Source organism: Quercus suber, unplaced genomic scaffold (assembly GCF_002906115.3).
Source record: "Quercus suber isolate HL8 unplaced genomic scaffold, Cork oak 2.0 scaffold_150, whole genome shotgun sequence".
NCBI lineage: Eukaryota > Viridiplantae > Streptophyta > Magnoliopsida > Fagales > Fagaceae > Quercus > Quercus suber.
The window spans coordinates 1,210,051-1,231,443 of record NW_027069611.1 but is presented as its reverse complement, the minus strand read 5'-3'; the positions used below and the strand labels follow the sequence as shown (position 1 = coordinate 1,231,443).

The 21,393-nt window shown below is 33.0% G+C and overlaps 1 long non-coding RNA gene and 1 other non-coding gene across 3 annotated transcripts; both read right to left on the bottom strand.

Moving 5' to 3' along the window:
• Nucleotides 1-263: 263 nt before the first annotated feature.
• TRNAA-AGC (transfer RNA alanine (anticodon AGC)) lies at nt 264-336 on the bottom strand. The gene has a single exon. It is a non-coding gene; the product is annotated as a tRNA-Ala (tRNA).
• Nucleotides 337-17,009: 16,673 nt separating this feature from the next.
• Nucleotides 17,010-20,362, bottom strand: LOC112035449 (uncharacterized). 2 transcript variants are annotated; one of them, XR_002885495.2, is made up of 4 exons: nt 19,942-20,362; nt 19,781-19,809; nt 18,584-18,687; nt 17,010-17,385 (listed from the first exon to the last, which is right to left on the bottom strand). It is a non-coding gene; the product is annotated as an uncharacterized LOC112035449 (long non-coding RNA). The 2 variants fall into 2 exon arrangements; XR_010630360.1 differs by having other exon boundaries at nt 17,010-18,687.
• Nucleotides 20,363-21,393: the final 1,031 nt, after the last annotated feature.

Sequence of the window (21,393 nt, the reverse complement as noted above, 5' to 3'; positions counted from 1 at the left end):
CTTTTGATGGCTTCAGGTTCTTCTTGTTGTTATTTTATTTGCTTCATTCTCAGCTTTGATTCTCGTGGTTCAATCAAATGTATGTTCAGTATCTGGGGTCGAGGGTGCGGGATTTGGTTGATGGGTATGCTTCAAAGAGCCGTTGGCCTTTGCAGTTCTTGATGAAGGTAGCCCCATTGGAAGATGAGTCCCTCAAAGGGAAAAAAAATATATTTAGTTTATATTCGGATCAATTAACGCAGAAATAAAAACAAAGGAAGATATGGAGATGCGGGGTATCGATCCCCGTACCTCTCGCATGCTAAGCGAGCGCTCTACCATCTGAGCTACATCCCCAATTTATTGCTTAAATCTAAGCTTGTAATATATCTTAGACATAATAATACTGGAAATCTAGCTCCGCCTTCCACTTCTCTGCTCCTCCCAACTCTCCGCACTGTTACCGCCGCATTCAGCTCGTTCGCTTTCTATGGCACATTTCTTTTACTCATCATCTTCTCAAATCCCAAACAATTCTTTCGTCGAACACTTAGAGGACAGCGGAAAGTGAAACCACTCCACTTCTCCTCCCGCCGCCACCAAGTCCATCCATCGCTCCGGCCTCTACAACCTACCTGTCAACAATTAATCTCAATAAGAACAAACTACAAAAGCCACGTAATTCCCCTCTTTGACCGTACACCAAGACCCACGAATTTTAGCATCAAATTTTAAAAGAGGCAAGTTAAAAAAATCCAAAAACTTTTGCATGGGTTCTAGTGGTAGTTGCTCAACACGTGCAATTAGGTTCACAATATGCTTAATGTTTAATGTTTGATGCTTGTCAAAGGAGGAACATTATTCTTATGGAAAATGCTAAAAAGCTATTATCAATTATTACAAAAGGCTTATAAAACAGTGTAGTAATGAAATTTACAATGGTAGAGCCAGAAATTTTTTTCAGAGTGACCAAGCAAAATTAAAAAAAAAAAAAAATTTATTTAGGAGCTATCCAAAACTCAAACAATTGTACAATGTATAAAACTTGCGTTCTAGACTAATTCAAAAGGACAAAAGAGTTGAAGGCCTAAATTCTAAAATCTTGAGGGGTGATCAATAACTATATATTTTCTATAATTTAGTACTTTTTTATGATTTGAATACTATAGATAATTGAAAATTGCAAAAACCTAGGGGGCCATGGCCCTTGGCACCTCCTAGCTTCGCCTATGCTAATGTAATAATAAATAGAGTTGAGATTTACAAATGCGAAGTGTTTTCAAAGAACCTGAATGTGCTGATGTGAACACATGAGCTGAGGAGGCTTGAATGTTTTTTTTTTTTTTTTAATAAATTTTATTATTATTTATTTTGAGAAACCGAGGAGGCTTGAATGTGGTATAAGGTTTATAGCGTATGGTAATAATGTATTATATGCTTACTTGGTTAATGGATTGTATTACATGATTTTAATTATGAAGAAAGATAAATTGTATACCAGCTGTTATTTGACAAAATGTCCATTTTGTGATTAAAAATCTTGAATTATTGTCTAGTCTATGGTTATGTTGCTAGATTAAATTGTGTAATTATTATCAATTATATAATTTTTTTTTTTTGAGTTGTTTAATTTTCTTATTTGTTCATATGCACAATTACAAATTGATTGGCTTAGGTTTAACATATAATATGCCCAGCTGGTGGGTTTGATATGTTGAAATAATGTAATCACCAGGGCAGCGCCACCTTAAGGCCAGGTCCACCCTGATTTGAATTTTTTTTTTTTTTTTATATATATAATAATTTTAAATTTTTTATTTGTCTACCCTTCAAAAAAAATTTGGGAACACCCTTGGCTTATTTTATGCCAATAAAATTAAATTTTGCTCCATAAATTATTCTACATTTAGCAGATGAATGATTGCTTAGTTGTGTACATTGAAAGAGATGTAGCTTATAGCATTGATAATGAGACTATCATGTGCCGATTTCAAAATATAAAAACTCGTAGAAGGCAACCGAAAACTCGTAGAAGACTATCATGCGTGTTTTTTTATTGTTGTTGTTGTCAATATATGAATTTCTCTTTTTATTAGATTGTATAATTTATGCTCTTTAAAGAATACCTTGAGAAAAATTCCTGGAGCCGCCATTAGTGAATCAAGTTTTTCAGTAAATGGACCTAAATATGTCATGGGTATATTATAGTCCGCCACCTTATCTTTTGATGAACCTTTTTTTTGATGAACTAGTCTGCCACCTTATGAAACTTTGGTACAACCTTAAAAAAATCACTAATATGGTATTGATAATTCACTGGTTCTTAGTATATATGCAGTAAAGTATGCAGTGAACCAGCAACATTGTGCATACAATGTTTCTCCTGTCTGACGTCTCTGTCTCTGTCTCTCTCTCTCAGACTCTCTCTTTTAGTTAACTTTTTTTTTTGTTGGTATTTTTGGTGCCTGTAATTTTAAAAGGAAATCTTTTTGGTGGATTAATAATAAGAAAAAGTGAACTTATAATGGATCCTGGAGGCAATTCCCTAGCATCGTGATCTGATGGGTGAAGAGACTATAGAACAATGCATAAATAATATTGGTTTTATTTATTACTAAGAAAAGACTAATAATAATATTGTTTTTATTGAAAATTTTATAATTTTCCTAACATCCATAATATTGTTTTGATTTTTTTTTTTTAAAAATAAAAGAGCCATTATTTATTTATAAAGCAAAGCTTACATGTAGGAGTGCCCAGTAGCAAGAGTAAACAAAATATAGACATTGATTAAAAAAAAAAAAAATCAAACTGCTTTACATCTATCTTACACTTCTTTCATTCATTCTTTCTTTCTTCTTCTTCTTCTTTCCTTTTTTTTTTATTTTTTATTTTTTTTTAATAATGTTTTTCATTTTTTTTCCTTCTTCTTCTTTATTTTTTTTTTAAACCCCAAGCTAAAAGAAACTGCTGATGAAAATGGTGAGGAAGGAAATAAAATAGACGGCCCAGCTAGTACACTTAAAATAAAAAGGAAATCGAAGGCTAATGGCCATATAGAAAGCCGTGACCGTGAAGGATTGGCCAAATTTTTGGAGCACTCGGACTGTGACGACAAACCTGGAATCTATGAATTCGCTAAGGAAGAAAGATGTAAAGCCGAGTAGAACTGCTAGGGCGAGCCAGAGGAGGGATGAATGAAGTTGGGAGTGAACTTGAATCGGTAGCAGTGCTATAGCCATAGAGGAGGCAAAGCAAAAAGCAACCATAGCATTGTTCAAGTTGTTGTTGCGGTGCTCAACTACCAATTCAGGTGTATCTGGGTCGAAACCATTTCCTGGCTCAGCTGGCTCATCAGGTGCTTGAAGTTGGTCAACCGTATCATTCCCATCTGGTTGAGCAGCTACTTCTGGGTCGGCATCTTCATTAGAAGGTGGTGTTGGTCGTCGAAGCTGTGGGTCAAATTTTGATAAAAGTTGGAACAAGAACGTGAGAATCAAATTGAGAAATTCCTTGGAAACATTTGTGAGATTCATGTTTGAGAGAGGATAGCTTTAAAATAAGAATAATTCTTGTTTTGTTATTAAAAAAAAAAAAAAAAAAAACAAAGAATGATTCTTGTTCATTAATAGGCCAATCACTTGTGGCTATATTTATAGGCCAATATCTTTCAAAGAGAAAATGCACTCACTACAGTAGCTCTATTGTGTAAGTAGGGGGGAAAAAGTCATGCTAGAAACAAACTACATTTTTCATTCGGGTCAAAATATGTCATTTTCATAACACAATTTGGTACGAAATTGGAGTTTTGTGAGAATCTTTATTTTTTGGTAATACAATAACATATATCTGTGAAGGATTAGCTTAGAAGGACATGATTAATAAACCCCAAATCAACTTAGTATTTGTCTGAAATTCATCACACACCTACCCAACAAGTAAATCAAAATTAACCTAATGAAATTTGAAGTATCACAATCAGGCTTTCCCCTAGGCCAAATAGGACATTGCCCAAAGCCTCCATGTGGATGGGGGCCCAAAATTTTGAAAAAGAAGGGTAGTAGAATTTTTTTTTTTTTTTTTTTAGATGAAATTTCAAAAAATCTTATATATCTTTGTGACCAAGAAACAAAAAATCTAGAACATCCTTATAAGTATTGGTACCCCAAAAAATACTTTGGTCTAAACAAAATCAATTATCCCAAAAATATCATCCTTAACCTCTAAAGAAAGAAGAATTAAAAAAAGAAGAAGACAAAGACAGAGATGAGAATCTAAAATATTGAGAAGAAAGAAGTATTGTAAACTTACTAAATTGTAAAAAAGTAATAAATAATATATATGAGAGAATAAATGCAATGGGAAAGTTGAGGAGCAAAGGTGGCCATGTGGGTGGGAGCTTGGGAATGGGAAAAATTATTTGAAAGGAAGGTTCTAGGAAGCTAATTTTATTTGCTAAATAACCAAATTTGTTCTTTTAAAAAAAATAAATCTGACCACTTGTTTTGAACATTTTAAAACACTATTTTTATATATATATATAAAATTAAAACATTATAATTTTTTTTTTTTTTTTTTTAGTCTAGTCTAAGAATTTTCCTTTTAAAAAAAAATTGGATAAGTTTGTTTTAAAAACATAGATTAGTAAGAAAGTATTTTATTGTATAGGCATTTTAAGTAGAGTTAAAGACATATTTTTACTGAATTGTTATTTAGTTTTTTTCCTATTAAATGTAAGGTTTAAACATATTTCTGAACCATATAAAAATTCAGTTAAAAAATGAGAATTTTCTTATAAATAATATAGATATATATCTAACGTTCTTATCAAAGAGCATTTTATGGATGTCTCACTCTTTGTGTGGATATGACGACACTTTGTGTTCTCTTTCTTCTTTTTGTATTTCTCAAATATGCCATTACAATTTACAATCACAATCTAAAGGTCACAGTGCTTTCAAATCCCTTTCTTTGACTACGCTTACAAAATGGCTCCGCCTTGTTTAAGGCAGTTGGTCCTTATCATTTTACATAAAAAGAACATCAAAATTTTAAGATATATAGTTATGTTAATATTTTGGTAGGAGTTTTTAGCTAAATTTTGTTCTTTTGAAAACTCACTGGGGTTATAACATGCAATAAGCTCAATAGATATTTCAGCTGATGATAAATCAAATCACATAACGTCATAGAGGTTTGAATCAGATTAGGTATATCTCCATTATTAAATTAATTATCTAAACTTAATATTAATTGCTAATTGGGAAATCTTCTAAACATTACTAGATTTAATTTGATCCAAAAGTGACTTAAAACTAAGAACAAACACGAAAATATCCTTTAAAAAATTAAAGTAATATTGGATAAACATAAAAATAGGCACCTCCACGGACGACCTCACTTCAAAATTAAATTCAGATCCATTCACATTGACATGAAAATCCTTGCAATATATATATAAAGGATAAAGAGAAAAATTAAATCGCAATCTGGTAAAAAGACAAGATGGATGGTGCATGGTATCGATCATGAACCACAATAGCAATGGTAGACAAAACATTTCTCTCATCATTTAAGGAAAAGCAGTACCTAATATGAATATGAATTACAGTCCATTACCACTCAAAAGGACCCATCTGGTAATATTGTGGGCAGCAAAGTTGGTTTTCCCTAAGAATATGAATTACAGTGCATTCTTCACTTGGACTTGATTAGATTGCTTCTCACAAATAATGGAGTTATGCGAACTGTAATGGAAGTATAGAAGTATAGAAGCACTTTACAGAGGGCATCTTTTCAGCCCCTCTTGGGAAATAAACCTATATCCTTACGATAACATATTTCCCATCTTTATTTAGTCATGGTCTTGCTCTTGATACACTCTAGATTTCATTTCAGCTTTTTTTTTTTAATGGCAAATACAAAATACATATTTGTTTTTGTTTATTACAACATACCTTTAGGGGATGCTATATATATATATATATATATATTGTCAAACGCTCTAATTAAGGAATAAGGACCATTGCTTCAGCTTTCTTTGTGTTTAAATTCTCATGTTATATTCTATATTACCTGCAAGAATCGAAATGAGAAATGCGTTGGAAACATTTTTCAGATTCATTTTTGAGAGAGTAGAGTTGTGAACAATTGGTGCTTTCAAATAAAAGTTATATGTTCTACTTCTACGTGGGCAAGTCTGCCTAGAGATTGACAAAATTTTAATTTAATTTATTTTATTTTATTTTTGTATCGAAAATAGAGGTTCGCGAGGTTACGCTAGCCTCTGGGCAAGACGCTAGAGTTGGACTTATGTGCAAGTCAACTCGTTTGGATGCCTATCAATGAATTTTTGTTGATAGCAGGACTCGAATCTAAATAGATTAAATAAAATATCCGAATCTTACTAGTTAAGCCAAATCTCATTAACGATAATAAAATAAAATTAATAAAAATAATCGATGTAATATGCTCATAGCCCACTTAATATTCAATTGGGGCAAATTTCGATAAGAAAAAGAAATGCCTCGGAATCACTTGTCAGATTCTCCATGTTTTGAGCGAGTAGAGGCCTTTTTTGTTTTTGTTTTTTTTTGTTTTGTTTTTGTTGATAATCTTGAGCTAATAGAGTAGGCCTCACTTTTGTCTTCTTTTTTCTTTTATTTTCTTTTTGAAAATCACTTTTAAGTCTTTTCTATGATGGCCCACACTTGTTGTGACTCCTGAGACTCTGTCAGTCATCTAGAAGCAAATAATTGTTTAAATTCATGAATCTTATTAAAAAAATAGTAATTTCTCGAAGAGTTGAAGTCAAAGTAGATTATCAGTCCCCGAAGACCGAAGACTCGAAGAGCCAAAGTTATACGCTTTTATTGGGAAAAAGTAATTGAGGGTTAATAATTTCAAACAATCAAATACTTTTTTTTTTTTTTTTTTTTAAAACTAATCAAATACTTCTCAGTTGCATGGTTGTCCTTGACTTTTAGGATCCGTTTGGTAACTCATCTTCAACAATAATGTTTTCTGTTTAAACACCCAAACAGATGGGTTCTATGCTGCAATATGTGTTTGGTAAGTGATTCTTAACTAATATTGTTTGAGTTTAGTGTTCAAACGTTGTTTGAGTTGTGCTTCACTTGAAAGTCTAACACTCTGGGCCGCCTGATGCAAATTTACTGTGCTGTTCCACGCGTAAATTCATTGTGCTCTCCCACTTTGTGTGTTGTTTTCCTCTAATGTGTAATCAAACCAAAACAGCACCGGTGGCAGCTTTTTTTTTTTTTTTTTTTTTAAACACACGTACCAAACACACAACTTCATATTTCTAAATACCAAAATATCTATTTGAAACACATTACTAAAAACATTTTTTTCTTTATGAATACTATAAATACGTATTTTTGACACCACTTTTTAAACCACATTTTCACATTATTTTAAACAACATTAATCAAATTCCTCTACCAAACGGGCCTTAGTATTTTACGACGATTTATAGGGTAGGAAGTATGGACATGTGCATAGGGACGAATATGAATATTAATATGATAGATAAAATGAGTAATTTTTTAAAAATTATAATATAATGGGTGGTATGATACTGGTATAATATATGTATATGATATGAGTACAACATCTTAAATGGAATGTCTACATTTTCTTAATGGGTACAGCAGCTTACTGATATATATATATATATATATTTGGCTGAATGGAGATTACTGATATGATAGCCACTGCGTGGGATACTATATTGCTTTTGCTTGGTTAAGAAATCGTCCATCATGAATTTGCTTTGAGCAGTTTAACATAATCTCGAATGCGTTCTGCTTGAGAGGAATTTGACTATTCAAACTGAACAATTCTCATGTGCACGTATGCATGTGGACAAGAAGACACAATGTGCTGAATACCAACATATGAGAACATGAGATACGTTTTGTTTGTTTCGTGTTTTGGCTTGTTTCTTACTTGCCTTCAATAACAAAAATTCTAATATCACATAAAATACAACTTTGGCTATATGGCAAACTTTGAATTTTAGAGAAAAAAAATGATAGATTTATATGAAAATGGTTCGCATATCATGCCGCAAATTTAGAAGGAGACAAGATCATTAAAAAAGAGTGAGTCATTATTAAAACATTAAAAAATTGATGATTCCCTTCAAGAATTTGATCGTCAGGTCGTGCTAATTCCAAGTGGTTAGTGGAGAATAGCCTTCGGACTGGATTTGTCATAAATTTGAGATCACACTTCTTCTTTCTTCTTGCAACAACTGCAACAACAACTGTAAAAACAAAGATTACAGCCTAAGCCTCCTCCCTCACTTTGCTTATCTAAACCTCACAATTAGCAGTATGAGCACAATTTACCGTGCCTATATCCACAACGACTTGCCCATGATCATTTTCATAGTTTTTGTCTACTTTGCATACTTTATGTTGGACCATTGTTTCACTGTATTCAATTAGTTTCCCCCAAATGATAACTCGTAGAAGAAAGAGTTCCTGAAATTCACTATCTATGTTTTGTCTACCTCCATCTTGTTTGGCTTTGCGTGTCAATTCGCTACGTTTTTAAGCTTGGCTGCTAACTTGTCTATCTTTCTTGTTGTAATTACAAGTAGCTTCTGCCTCTTCTATGTGTACTTTCTCTATGATGATCCAAAAATGTTTTGGAGTTCTTGTCCTAAAAACGAAAAAGTGAGTAGCAAGAAAACCAAGCAAACCTAACCCTTTCCAAAAATTGTCTAACTCCTTCGAAAATTAGTACCAAAACCCTTATTCTATACCTAGGAATTGCAAAATTATCTTGTGTTGAGGTGAGTTGTGGGATTGAGGGTACTGCACGGGGTGCAATAGCTTTAATATCAACCATGGATTAATTCCAATGCTCAAAATATTGACACGTTATCTATCCAAGCTGGCAATTCGCGTGCTTCAATTTCTCCCATCTATTTCTCTTCCCTTTTCAGTTTTCACTTAGGCTTCATTGGAGACTTGTGAGAGTGCCTTTTTTCTTCAGCACAGCGGCCCAAGGATCCTGGGCCAAATAATTGTTCTTGATGGGACTGGGTCTGGTTCACCGCAACTAAATGGCTGTTTAAGAACCAAGTGATGCGCAAAGCAAGTTTCCTACAACATAAATAAACTAACAAACGAAAATATCTGTATTGAATGACAACGAAAACAGCAAAGAAATGCAATGTAATCAAGAAATGCACAAAACAGTGGTTAGGGATCCTTGGATTAATGTGAAATACTTCATTAATTTTCTTTGATTATAGTTATAGTGTGCTTACTAAGACGTGATACAAGGTTCAACTAAGTTAAAAAATTACAGACTTTGATGGCCATTCAAGCCTCCAGACTTGTAAAGTTTGAATCCTTTTGAATCCGAGTATATGCTATAGTGGTTGTTTCTGGGATACCAAGAGATGTTTCTCTATTTTTTCTTGAATTTTACAGAGTTTTTTCTATGGCTCTATTATGATATCTTTTCTAAGAATCCAAAAAAAGGACGATGCCCCTTAGCATGGGTTTTTTTCTTCCTTTTATAGTGCGACTCTAGGGCTCTGGGGTACTAGTAATTTCTCTCTTTTGCCCCTCAGAGCTCGTGCTATGTCAGTTTACTCAGGGGCTGGTTCTTTCCTTCTTTCTTATAATTTCTTCCTTTTGGTGTGACCAAGCTGAAAGCCCCTAGCTCATTTTCTATTTCAAGATCTCCTCAAGTTGCTGATCTTAGTTATTTGGCCCTTTTTCACCTTTCAGCTTTTGGTTGCCCCCCATCCTTGTCATTTTTTGCAAATAGTTGGAATCTTTTACTGCTGGGTTGAAAGCTCCCTTCTGGTCACTTCTACTTACAGTTTTCTCATTCTTGGTTCCTTAAGGCACAACTCTTTTGTTCATGAATGTTTGTTTTATACTTTCTGATTCCTCATTGCATGACTGGGCGCTTGAGACCCGTCTGTCCTTTGTCCTTTGTGCTTTTTTCCTTTGAGCCATTTCAATCTTACTTAGACCGTGTTGTGCGTCCTAGGGATCCTTGGGCTCTGGTAATCTCTGGGATCCAGGCCCAGCTCTTCCTATTGGGCTTCTTTTGGCTTACTGATCTTAGTCGGCTGGGCCTTTCCTTTGCTTCATGGATTTTAAAGCCTGTTCCTTCATGGGTCTTTGGATCCCAATTCTTTGGACTTCTCACCCTTTTCTTCTTTCTTTTCCTCTTTTCTTCATTACGTGAGCCCAGCTCTTTTATTTCTCTAGCTTCATTTCCCATGAAATTAGCCCAATGTGTTATTTCTTTGGGCCTTGGGTTGTGATTAATTTTGAACTTCAACAAGACTTTATAAGGAAATGAAATGGAATGGAATGATCATAAGGGAATGGAAAAGAATGGAATGGAATAGAATATATTTAAGTAAGGAAAAAGAATGGAAAAGAATAGAATGGAATAGAATTAAGTAACCTTGATTGGATGTTTTAAAATAAAGGAATGGAAATGAATGAAAATGAATGGAATGTAAGTAATCTTGTTTAGGAGTAATACAGAAGGAATGGAATGGAATCATTTTATGACAATATTACTATTAAAACTCTTATTTTAAAATAAAAGGTTTAATATATAGGGGTATTTTGAAAGTTTTAGTAAAAAATTTATTAAATCTAATTCCATTCCCTCCTATTTCTCCCAATTTCGATGGAAATGAAAATTTGAGGTTTTAATAGAATAGAGAGGAATGCTTAAATCCTTGTAATTTGTATTCAATGGGTTATTATTAGGTTCTTGATGATGAAAGTTAAAACCTTGTGGAGTTGTCTATTTGAGTGTTTGACCAAAAAATGAATGTCCAACACATTGAAAAATGCTTTTGTGGAGAAATTTTGACAGCATATATTTCATCTCAGGTTGTGAAAAACGCATGCTTGAAATAGTTAGCATTTGGAGTTTTTAACTTGCATTTGGAGGCAATTATGCAAATTTGACTTTAAAGACTTCTTGTATACAAGTTGTTAAAAAAAAAAAACATGCTTTTATTGTCTTGAATGATCCATATTGAGTGTCACTTGGGTTATACAGATTTTCAAGTTCTAAATTATACAAAATGGACTTTTTTAGATTTTCACTTGTTGTGGCATCCGTAAAAACTATTATAGATGTATACTATTGGCCATGAAGTTTGTTATTTATAATGTCTATAATGAAATTGGTTCTATAATCTTAGTCCTTATGGATTTAATTTCTAGGAACTTTGGTTACATGTTTTTTTATAAACTTTCGGTACTTCCATAACTTGACTGACAACTATCATAGCTCATTATTGTGCTTCGAAACTAATTTTCTTATGTTCATGATGGTTAGGACTTAGGAAATTTGGTGTTAATCGTTACCATACTTTAAAGACTTCACTCTTACCAGTTACCAAGTTATCAACTTAAATACATAAATTTTAGTTTTCACGACTATGAAGCTTTTAACTTGCATTCCTTCTTCTCCAATCCTTCACAGGTGGACAAGTTCTACACAGGCAAGTTTTAGAAATGGGATTTAATGTACCCTTGCTGCGGAATCGAAGTTTCCAACAAGTTGATCTTCATGCACGCAGGACTTTTTTTTTCCCCTCTTTTCTAATGGAAATATGTATTGTGATGGTTGAAAAAGTTATTTATTACCAACTATAATATTATTAAGACCTTGTAATCAAAGTGTATATTTCAATAAAATTCTTGTCATTATGGCTGAGTAAAGTTTACAATTCAATACAATTTTGTTTATATTTTCTTTTGAACCATTGGATGGTAGGGATGACTTTAAAATTTGACCATTCTTTTCATCTATTAAGAATTAATTCTTCTTTTGGTTTACAAAAGTGTAGTTGTCAAAAATAGAATAAATATGAGAAACAATTGAAAACTGCTGGCACCATCTATTTTAAGCGAATCTTTGCCCATGGATGTGCATATTTTATTAGAACTCTTGTTATTATTATTATGTTCTTGTAATCAAAGTTTACATTTCAATAGAAGTTTTTTTCACTCTTGGATCAAATCCTTTTCTTGTTTATCTTTCGTCTCATGTATCGATTTGTGATTGTAATGCAACGTCAAAATTGTTCTACTAGTTCAACCTGAAGCATTAGAAATTAAAAATAAAATCATACAATCAATTGCATTCTCAAAATAATATCATGAAAGGATAAAACATGTTAGTACATTCTCTTGGTTTGAATTCTACATTCTTGTAAGATTGTTGTATAAAATAAATAAGGAAACTCTTGCGACAAAATTAGAGAATACATTCAATGTTAATAGAAAATTTTATTCAAAGAAATGCAAATCCGTATATAGAGGTAAATAGCTTGGGCACACACCCTAGGCTAGGCCAGGAACCACACAAAGAAAAAAACTAGGCTATCCCACAACCAAACAAAACCCTTTCGATGAAGATACAAGCCCAGGCCATAAATAATTGTAGCCCCATATTTAAGAATGTGCTTGAGTAGCGAATAGCTTGTCATATGTCTCCACTATCGCTAAAACTCCCTCCAAAGATGGCCTTTGGTTGTGTCTAAATTTTCTCAAAGTAAGCTTTATTCTTGCATTCCGGATTAGATGTAGTGGCCCATTGTTCTAGCTCCCTTTTTGATAGTTTCTCCACCATCTGACCAAAAAGCTGAAAAAAAATCAAGCACTCCATTGCTGCACTAGCCTAGGTTGACTTCAAGATACATGATGCTTCAATTGATCATGAAATGTTTCAAAAGCTTTTCTCACAAGATACATTAAACTTTTGGCCAGCAAAGGCTAAATTTTTTTCCTATTAACAAGAAAACGAGGGACATATGGTCATTACTCCATATAACATTTCAGCCTCAGTAAATGAAAGCATAAAACAAACTAGGCTATTCATATGATCAACTATGCCTAACAAATTAGTTGCAATTCTTGCTTTATTGTACAAATCAGAACCATATCTGAATAACATAGAAATGTCCAAGTAGAATCAAAGTTCATCTAGAAATACTTGATGTTTTATTAGAAGAAAAATAGAATCACCAAATTTTGGAAGATTATTTCGAACCAAAAACCCAAAATATTTTGGACATGCACTAACAAATATATAAAAATCTATAATTTATTGCTTAACATTTGGGCAAAACTTGTAAAGTATGACTAGTGACAATTCAAGACAACAAAAAGTTTCCTCACAAGTTCACCTTTCAAGAGCCATAGTTTGTATGTATAAAATGAATTACAACATGCCAAATATATTATCCCACTAGAATAATACACAGTTGGATAATCAATCCAAATTTAAGGAAAAAGGACATGTACTTAAGTAAAATTAGAAGGACAAAAAAGAAAAATATTTTTTAGAATACCTCATGACCAAGCAACATAATTTCTAGCTAATGTCAAAGAGGAAAAACCTCTTAAAATTGCTCAAGAGGAACCAAAAACAAAAGGCTCAAATGCGACAACAATAGCAATAACAAAGAAGCAAAGATAATAATAAAGATTAGAGCAAAGGAAAAAAAAAAAAAAAACACTAACATCAAGGTTATTACATAGAACTAACCCTTTAGAGCATTCACATCAGCTCATTTATAAATTTTTCCATTTTACACATTTAAAACCTACTTTTTCTATTTTACATACTTAATTTTACAAGACACCTACATCAGTCTGTTTATTATACACATCTATTTAAATAAAATATTCACCCTTCTCAATTTTTTATTATATTCCCCAACTGCCTACGCGCCTCTCTTATCAGATCACCTCTCCCTCTCTCTTTCTCATTTTTTTTCTTAACAGCCTCTCTCTCTTCTCTCTCTCTCTCTCCGTCTCGTTCTTTCTCAAAAAGCTACAGCCTCTCTCTTCTCTCTCTCTCTCTCTCCGTCTCGTTCTTTCTCAAAAAGCTACAGCCTCTCTCTCTTATCTCTCTCTCTCTCCCTCTCGTTCTTTCTCAAAAAACTACCAACCCAGATAAAGTTCTTCACCGGATTCAGAAGCTTTCTTCACCAGCCGGTCTAGAAATCAAGCTCCGGCGACCCAGATCGCGTCTTCACCGGCAGATCTACGAACCAAGCTCCGGTGACCCAAAACCAAGCCCCGGCGACCCAGATCGCATCTTCACCGGCCGATCCACGAACCATGCTCCACGAACCAAGCTCCGGCGACTCAGAACCAAGCCCCGGCGACCCAGATCGTGTCTTCACCGGTCGATCCACGCTCCACGAACCAAGCTCCGGCGACCCACAAACCAAGCTCCGATCTCTGTGTCTTTTGGTTTGTCTGTGTGGGTTTATTTGTGTGTGGGTTTGTTTGTGTGTTGATATGTGTTTGTGTGTGGGTGTGTCTGAGGTCGTTGTGCACGGAATGGGGAGAGAAAATTTGGTGCGAACTGGATAATATTATTTTAGTATATACACGAGCTACAGTAACCGTGTATATTTACACGGGTACTGTAGCTCAGGGAAAAATATGGATGATTTTACATATTTTTACACCCACTGATGTAGGTGTTTTTTTGCTCAAAATGTGCAAAATTTATACTGTATATGTATTTTAGAAGACTATAACTGATCTGATGTGAATGCTCTTACATACCCAAATTTTAAGGCCAGCAATCTACTCCATGTGTTTACACAAATTTAAGCATAAACAAAAATTTCACTCACACTCAATCACTCACGCACATAATGACATGTATTTAGTATTTACACAATAAACCACATGCTCATATCAAAACCCATTTTGACATCAACCCCCAAGTCTGTAAACGACCATCCAATTGCCATTCATTTGAGACCCAAAAATCCAAATCAACCAGCCATACCCAAAACACCCATTTTTCGAACCTAAGCAAAATTACATAGCTCTAGTCATCAAAATAATTTAAATTGAAACAAAAAGAAAATAAAAGAGAAAAGACATTTGAGAGAGAGAGGGGAGACCCAGTGGCCACCAGTGGAGGTAATAAGTACCACTAACTACCATGGTGTGGGTCCAATGAGAAGAGAGAGAGCTACAAGAAACCCATGAGAGAGGAGAAGACTACAGCGGTAAGGCCTAGTGGTGGTGGTGGTGATAGTGTGGGACTAGCTGAAGCCATGAAGATTCGGCCATGGGTCTCCAGTCTCCAAAAAAGAGAGTTTCTCTGAAATTAAAATTTGGGGAAGTTGAAGTGAAAAGAGAATAGAAATTGGAGAAATTGAAGCACGTGGATCGCCAGATTGGACATATGACGTGCCAATTTTTTTTATCATTGAATTTAATCTAGGGCTGATATTAAAGCTATTGCACCCCATGCAATACCCTAGGTATTGCACGGGATCTCAATCTATGTGTTGTGCCTATGCTTATGACAGTTTTAGTTCCCTGTAGTGTACGAATGTTCCTCTCCTTCTTAGCCTACTAGTAGGGTTACCTTGAACAATAATAAGGTTTTTTTTTTTTTTTTTTTTTTTTTTTTTTTTTTTTTTTTTTTTTTTTGGGGGATTAAATTGAAACTACAAATCCGATTCTCAAAAAAAAAAAAAAAAAAAAAAATACAGATCCAGTATAAAATAGTAATCAATCAAGGCTACTACACTAGGTTTTATATTTTTTAGGCATTTTCTTTGGATCCACGTGTGCAGAAGTGTCAAATGACTATGTTCGACATGGGTATAACCACCCATCTAAAGTGTTTATACAATTTTGTTTCATAAAATTATTATTACATTTAGACCCATCTAAAACAAAATAAACATCCCAAAAAATTTCCACAATAACAAAAATTACCAATAGAAAAGCTAAAAAATTAAGCACAATTGACCGATTTTATCAAAAATAAACAACCTAATCCTTTTTAAAAAAATTATCAAAATAATTTTGTCATTGAGAGTTTAGCATATCAACCACAATGATAAGTGTGAGCCTCATTTGAGTTAACAGAGCCTCCACTAGCTAAGTCTAAGAGAGCCCTAATAGTAATGAAATGTTTTCGTTGTTGAAAACTTATCAGTGCCACAAAATACCCCTAAAACCATAAAAATGACAGAAATACCCTCAAAACTTAAAAAATGACCAAAAATACTCCCCTAAAACTTGAAAACAACCAAAATTACCCCCAAAACTCCCTAAATTACCAAAATAAGTTGTTCTTTTTGTATACTTATTGAAACTTAAAAGATGATAAGTTATCTAAAAAAGCTATCTAGCATGTATGGTTTTCAATAAGTTTGCTGTAAGCTCATAATTTCAAAATAATTTTATGTAAAAGTTCAATGTTACATTGATGGTTTCCCTTTCTTCTTCTTGGTTTTTTAAGGCTAAATGAAATTACTAAGATAGCTTTAAATGAAACATCAATACTAAACTTTTCAATTAATTAAAAATTATCTTTCAGTTAACACTATTAATAAATTTTTTAAAATATCTAATAAAAGTTTGATTATTTACTTCTACTAATTTAAAAAAAAAAAAAAAAAAAATCCCACTCTTACTTCTACTAACTCCATCAACAACTTTTACACCCCTAATATTTAATGTAATAAACGAAATTTTTTTGAAGCCAACATTAAATCGCATGCATGTTCACAACCACTAAATTTACCAAATTGAACTCCAATCAGACTTGCACTGCACAAAAAAAAATTTCAATGTTCAAATAGATACATGCTTGTTAAGCGCTAAGATTGTACCATCTTAAACAAAATTGTTGGGAACAACAATTTTTCACTAGTGATGGTTTCAATGACACTTCTTTTGCATCCGTATCATCTTATAAAACTAGATCAAATAACTTTGCATGTTTTGATGTACGATTTTTTTTTTTCCATTTAACATGAATTTTGAAACAATTTTTTTAGTTGGCATGTTTTTGAAACATATTTGTAAACTAGCATTTCAAGTTTGAGTCTTAAAGACTTGAGATTGTGTAAGGAACTCAAGCCTTTAAGACTTGAGCACAGAATCGAGTTCTAGTAATTCATATATATAGAACTCATTCACAATATGTTATTTGCAAAAAATAATAAAAAATAAATAAAAAATAAAAATTATACATTTTATATATTTCATCAAGACAAGATTAACTACGACATAAAGATACAACAATTTGCTCAATGATTTGATTATAAAATAGCAACAATATAAGGCAAAAATAATGTCATAGTCATGACTCATGACAAGTCTATTCCATAGTTCATACTTCAACATTTTTTTTCCTTGGGCCAAACCTACAATTGACTAGTTGGAATTAAAAAAAAAAAAAGTTATTAATTAGACATGGTGTAGGAGGTTTTGGCAGGGCACAGTCCAAGATTTTCCTGACTTACCATTCCAAGGGTCCAATAGGAGCATAGTAAACTTTAAAAAGCTCCTGCAATCTAGTGCATTTCTCAATCTAACGAATCACCTTCAAGACCGCATAACATGCATATAAAATAGCTTAACATCACTTTAAAGTTTAAACCAAGAAACATATTAATAGGAATAAGATTATACACACTCCAAGTTTAAACCAAGAAACATATTAACAAATCAATTTTCACATTAAGAAAATCAATTGGTTATCACCAGGAATATGATGACAAAGAAGATCCTTCACAAAGCAAAACCCAAGTTATTAAACTTTGAATCAAAACTTCAATGACTAATGCACAATTTACTGTCAAACTACCTGCCAAAAGTTGGGAAAACTTAGACACAAAGCTTGAGAATATATATATATATATATATATATACACATATCTGTGGGAAGACAGGTCATAATTGGGATCCTAAAGTTGACAGAACTATAATGTTGCAAACTTTTTTTTTTTTTTTGGGAGATGCCAACCTGGAAGTCCAGGAAGGAAATTTATTGAAAAATAATAGCAATAATGTGACGAAATGAAGATTGTTCAAATTTTTAGGTCCAAGAATGGTTTGGTTTTTGGAAATTAAATTCAATGAAATGGAATTTGATGACATCAATTATATCTGTCACCACAAGGGCATACATTCTTTGCCAAAACATGCATTCCTACAAAATGGAAAGTGAGTTCCTACTCCTTTGGGATGATTCTTTGAAATTGGCAGAATATACCTAATCTACTTTCTACATTACACAATTTCTACAATAAAAAATAAAATAGCATACAATGTCACATCTTACAACCGCCAATGACACATAACCCTGTGCATCAAAATCAGGCACCAAGACATTTTATTCCTCAATTTGCATTCCATGGGAACAAACTTAACTAATTTCCTCTAATTTAACCATATATATACACATAGAACTATAGCAAGCATGTAGAAATCACTAGAAATTATAAATTATAATATTGAGAGGAAATAAATAAAAAATATGAACAGAGTAAACTAATAATGCAAACCTAAAAGAAAAAAAACAATTGGTTGGATCTGTTGCTCATACAAAAGCTTGATGATTGTTTTGGCATGGAAATTTGTTTTTGGACCTATAATTAGGCCAGGTGCTAATGAATAACTAGCATTAGTAAGTTAGTACTCTCTCGAGAACTTTGTAAACATTATGTCAAAAGAGAAACAAAGCAAGTGACTTTAGGATATAATTTAAAATAACCATAATGGGACTAAATCCTTTCTACCATATTTCCATTTGTGTATTGAGGAAGGGTGCTTGCCAATGGTAATATAGCGGATGCTAATATGACGAGGAATGAACCAAATTTGATGGCTGAGAACTTGAACTCTGCACATTAAAGTTAAAAATAAATAAATAAATAATGTAGCTACTACATGAACAACTAACTATATAAGCAAGAGGAAAGGTATTTAGGGATGGCTAAAGCAAAACCTAGTTACCAAGAATAGTATTTGGGGTAGACAACTGGTTACTTCCACCTTTTTCTTTCTTTGAACTTTTCTCATGACAACTCTTGATCTAATACTTACCACCCCATTTAAATTAGGTTGTTCAAATTATCTCCAATAATTAATTCATTATTGCCATCTTTAAGTACATTTTCATCTTCAATATCCTTTGCATCGAATAAAGGAATGAAGGGTTCTTAGCTTGTTGCTTTTGAAAATTAATCAGCAAGCCTCCTGCATTTCCCTCTGTCATAGCATTTCTCCTCCTTAAACAAAAATAGTTGTTATAATCGAATAAAAGATAACCGAAATTTTCTCGACCCTCTACTTGACTACTCATAAAGTTTCTGTTAAATCCCATACTTATAGGCCATATCCACTTCAATGGCTTGGGTAGCAGTTACTTTTCTTTGTGAGGGCAACATTTGAGCTTGTTCATGAGGTACAAGATCATGATTATGCTCCTTTTTAAAAGCCCACAAAGGTAGAACTGTTGGGTGACTTTGCTTAAAAACCAAAACTTAAGTTTGACTCTCCTGGACTTCCAAAGTATTTGATTTGTGGGCTATTACATTTGTGTGTGTAGGGATAAATGTACAAAACTATAAAGGTGGGCATCTTTCAAATTTGCTTAAGATCAAGTTGAACTGTATGCTTAATTTGTAATTGTGTATGGCATGTCCAAGCTAAAACATAGTTGTCACATTGTCATAGAAAGAAGCATTTAATTTTTTGATAGATAGAAAGAAGAACTTGATTTATATTTTAGATTTGCTTATCTCTCATATTAGAAGCTCTTAATCTATTGAATAGAGCCCCAAGTTATTATAAAGACTCATCATTATATGTAATTTATAACTTGAAGATTTAATATTATATAGATTACAGTACAAGATGTTGAAACCACATAGATGAGAGGAAAACAAAAGATAGGATGGATAGACAGGATAACTAGCAATGGTAAAACATACCTTCAGGACGAATTTCTCACCAAGCGTGCCTTAAAAAATAAAATCAATCCAAAATTAGAAACTTGAAACTATAATGCTTTAAGTTGATGATACTTACATATTTGGCACCGAAATACAAAAGTAGTATAAGAGGAATAAGACTAATTTGTCAAAACAATCACCTTTCAAGTCTCTCTCCTTAAGACATGGTTTCTGGGAACAAAATTTTCAGCAAGCTCGATGAAGGAACAGGTAGTAAGGGCATACGAGGAAATTGATAGGCAAAATACCCAAACCAAATTAACCCAAAAATTAAAAATAAATGCACAAATCTTACACAAAACCTAGAATATGAAATACCGAATCAAATCTAACCAAAAGTAAAACCCAAATCAAATAAAAAGAAACACAGTTTCTCAATTGCCCATAAAAATTCTTATCGATAGCAATGGTGGAAGGTTTATGGTGGCGGTTGTTGTGTAGTAGTGATAGGCTGATAGCTGTGGCACATCGCCTCTCAAGGTTCTCGTTCAACAGAGCTTGAAACCTCTTCGTTTTTTTTTTTTTTTTTTTTTACTCTAACCAGATTAGCCGGTAACTGGTATCCATACTAAAATTAATTAAAAATATGAGAGGTTAAGATAAAAGAGGGTGTACAGTAGAATGACCCTGATTCACATTTTATATTCACGCTTGCATTTTTTTTTTTAAGCGCATATTAACAGTAGCTGCATTGTTCATGCACGTGAATTTACTGTACATGAGACAAAGTGCACTGTTTATGCACTATTCATGTACTATTCATAAGTCCCACGATACTATTCACACATTTAAAAATTATTTTGTTACAGTGTTTTCAATTTCCAGTTTTCAGTTTTAGCAAAAATAAATTGTATCTAAACGGACCCTAGTAAGATTTTTCTATAATGTAGAAAATTATATCTTAATTTAGGATTTTGTTCAAGATATACTTGATTTAAATTTTGTCAATATTACACCACTTAATAAAATTTTAAATTAATATGTTAGTATATGACAATACCTTCATTAGATTTCATTAAATCTTTTTATACCATCATACTTCCAAAATTGTGAGATTATAGAGGCTAATAATTATCTCATTTATAAAATTAAATTTCAATTTGATATTTTAAAATTGCAATACATATATGAGTTTATGGATGATGAAGCCGAAAATCTCACCAGTGAGTTGCACGACGCTTGCACGCTCAAAACAGCACCTGCACAACAAAAAGGAAAAGACCTCACAGAGAGCACCGGTGTGGTACCGGCCAAATACCCTCCGAAGGTCAAGTTAGAACTTCTCACAACTCTAAAGTGCTAGAGCGGGGTCAATTATGCATACCTTGGCTTGTGAGGGTATTGGGGTTTTTATAGTAGTAGAGGGTGGACCTCTCTTCCTTGGAGTAGAAGTCTTTTCCTTGTAGGAATCCTTATGCGCGTAGATTGCGGAATCCTTTCCTTATAGGACTCTGATACTTGGCGTGGAATACAAGCAATTTCTCAAACCCATGCGTGATGACCAAGTTATGGTCTTCATGGAACCGTCAGCCTTTAAGGTGTCAGCCTGTACCTCCCTTCAGCTAAGATAACGTCAGCCTTCATGCTTCGTT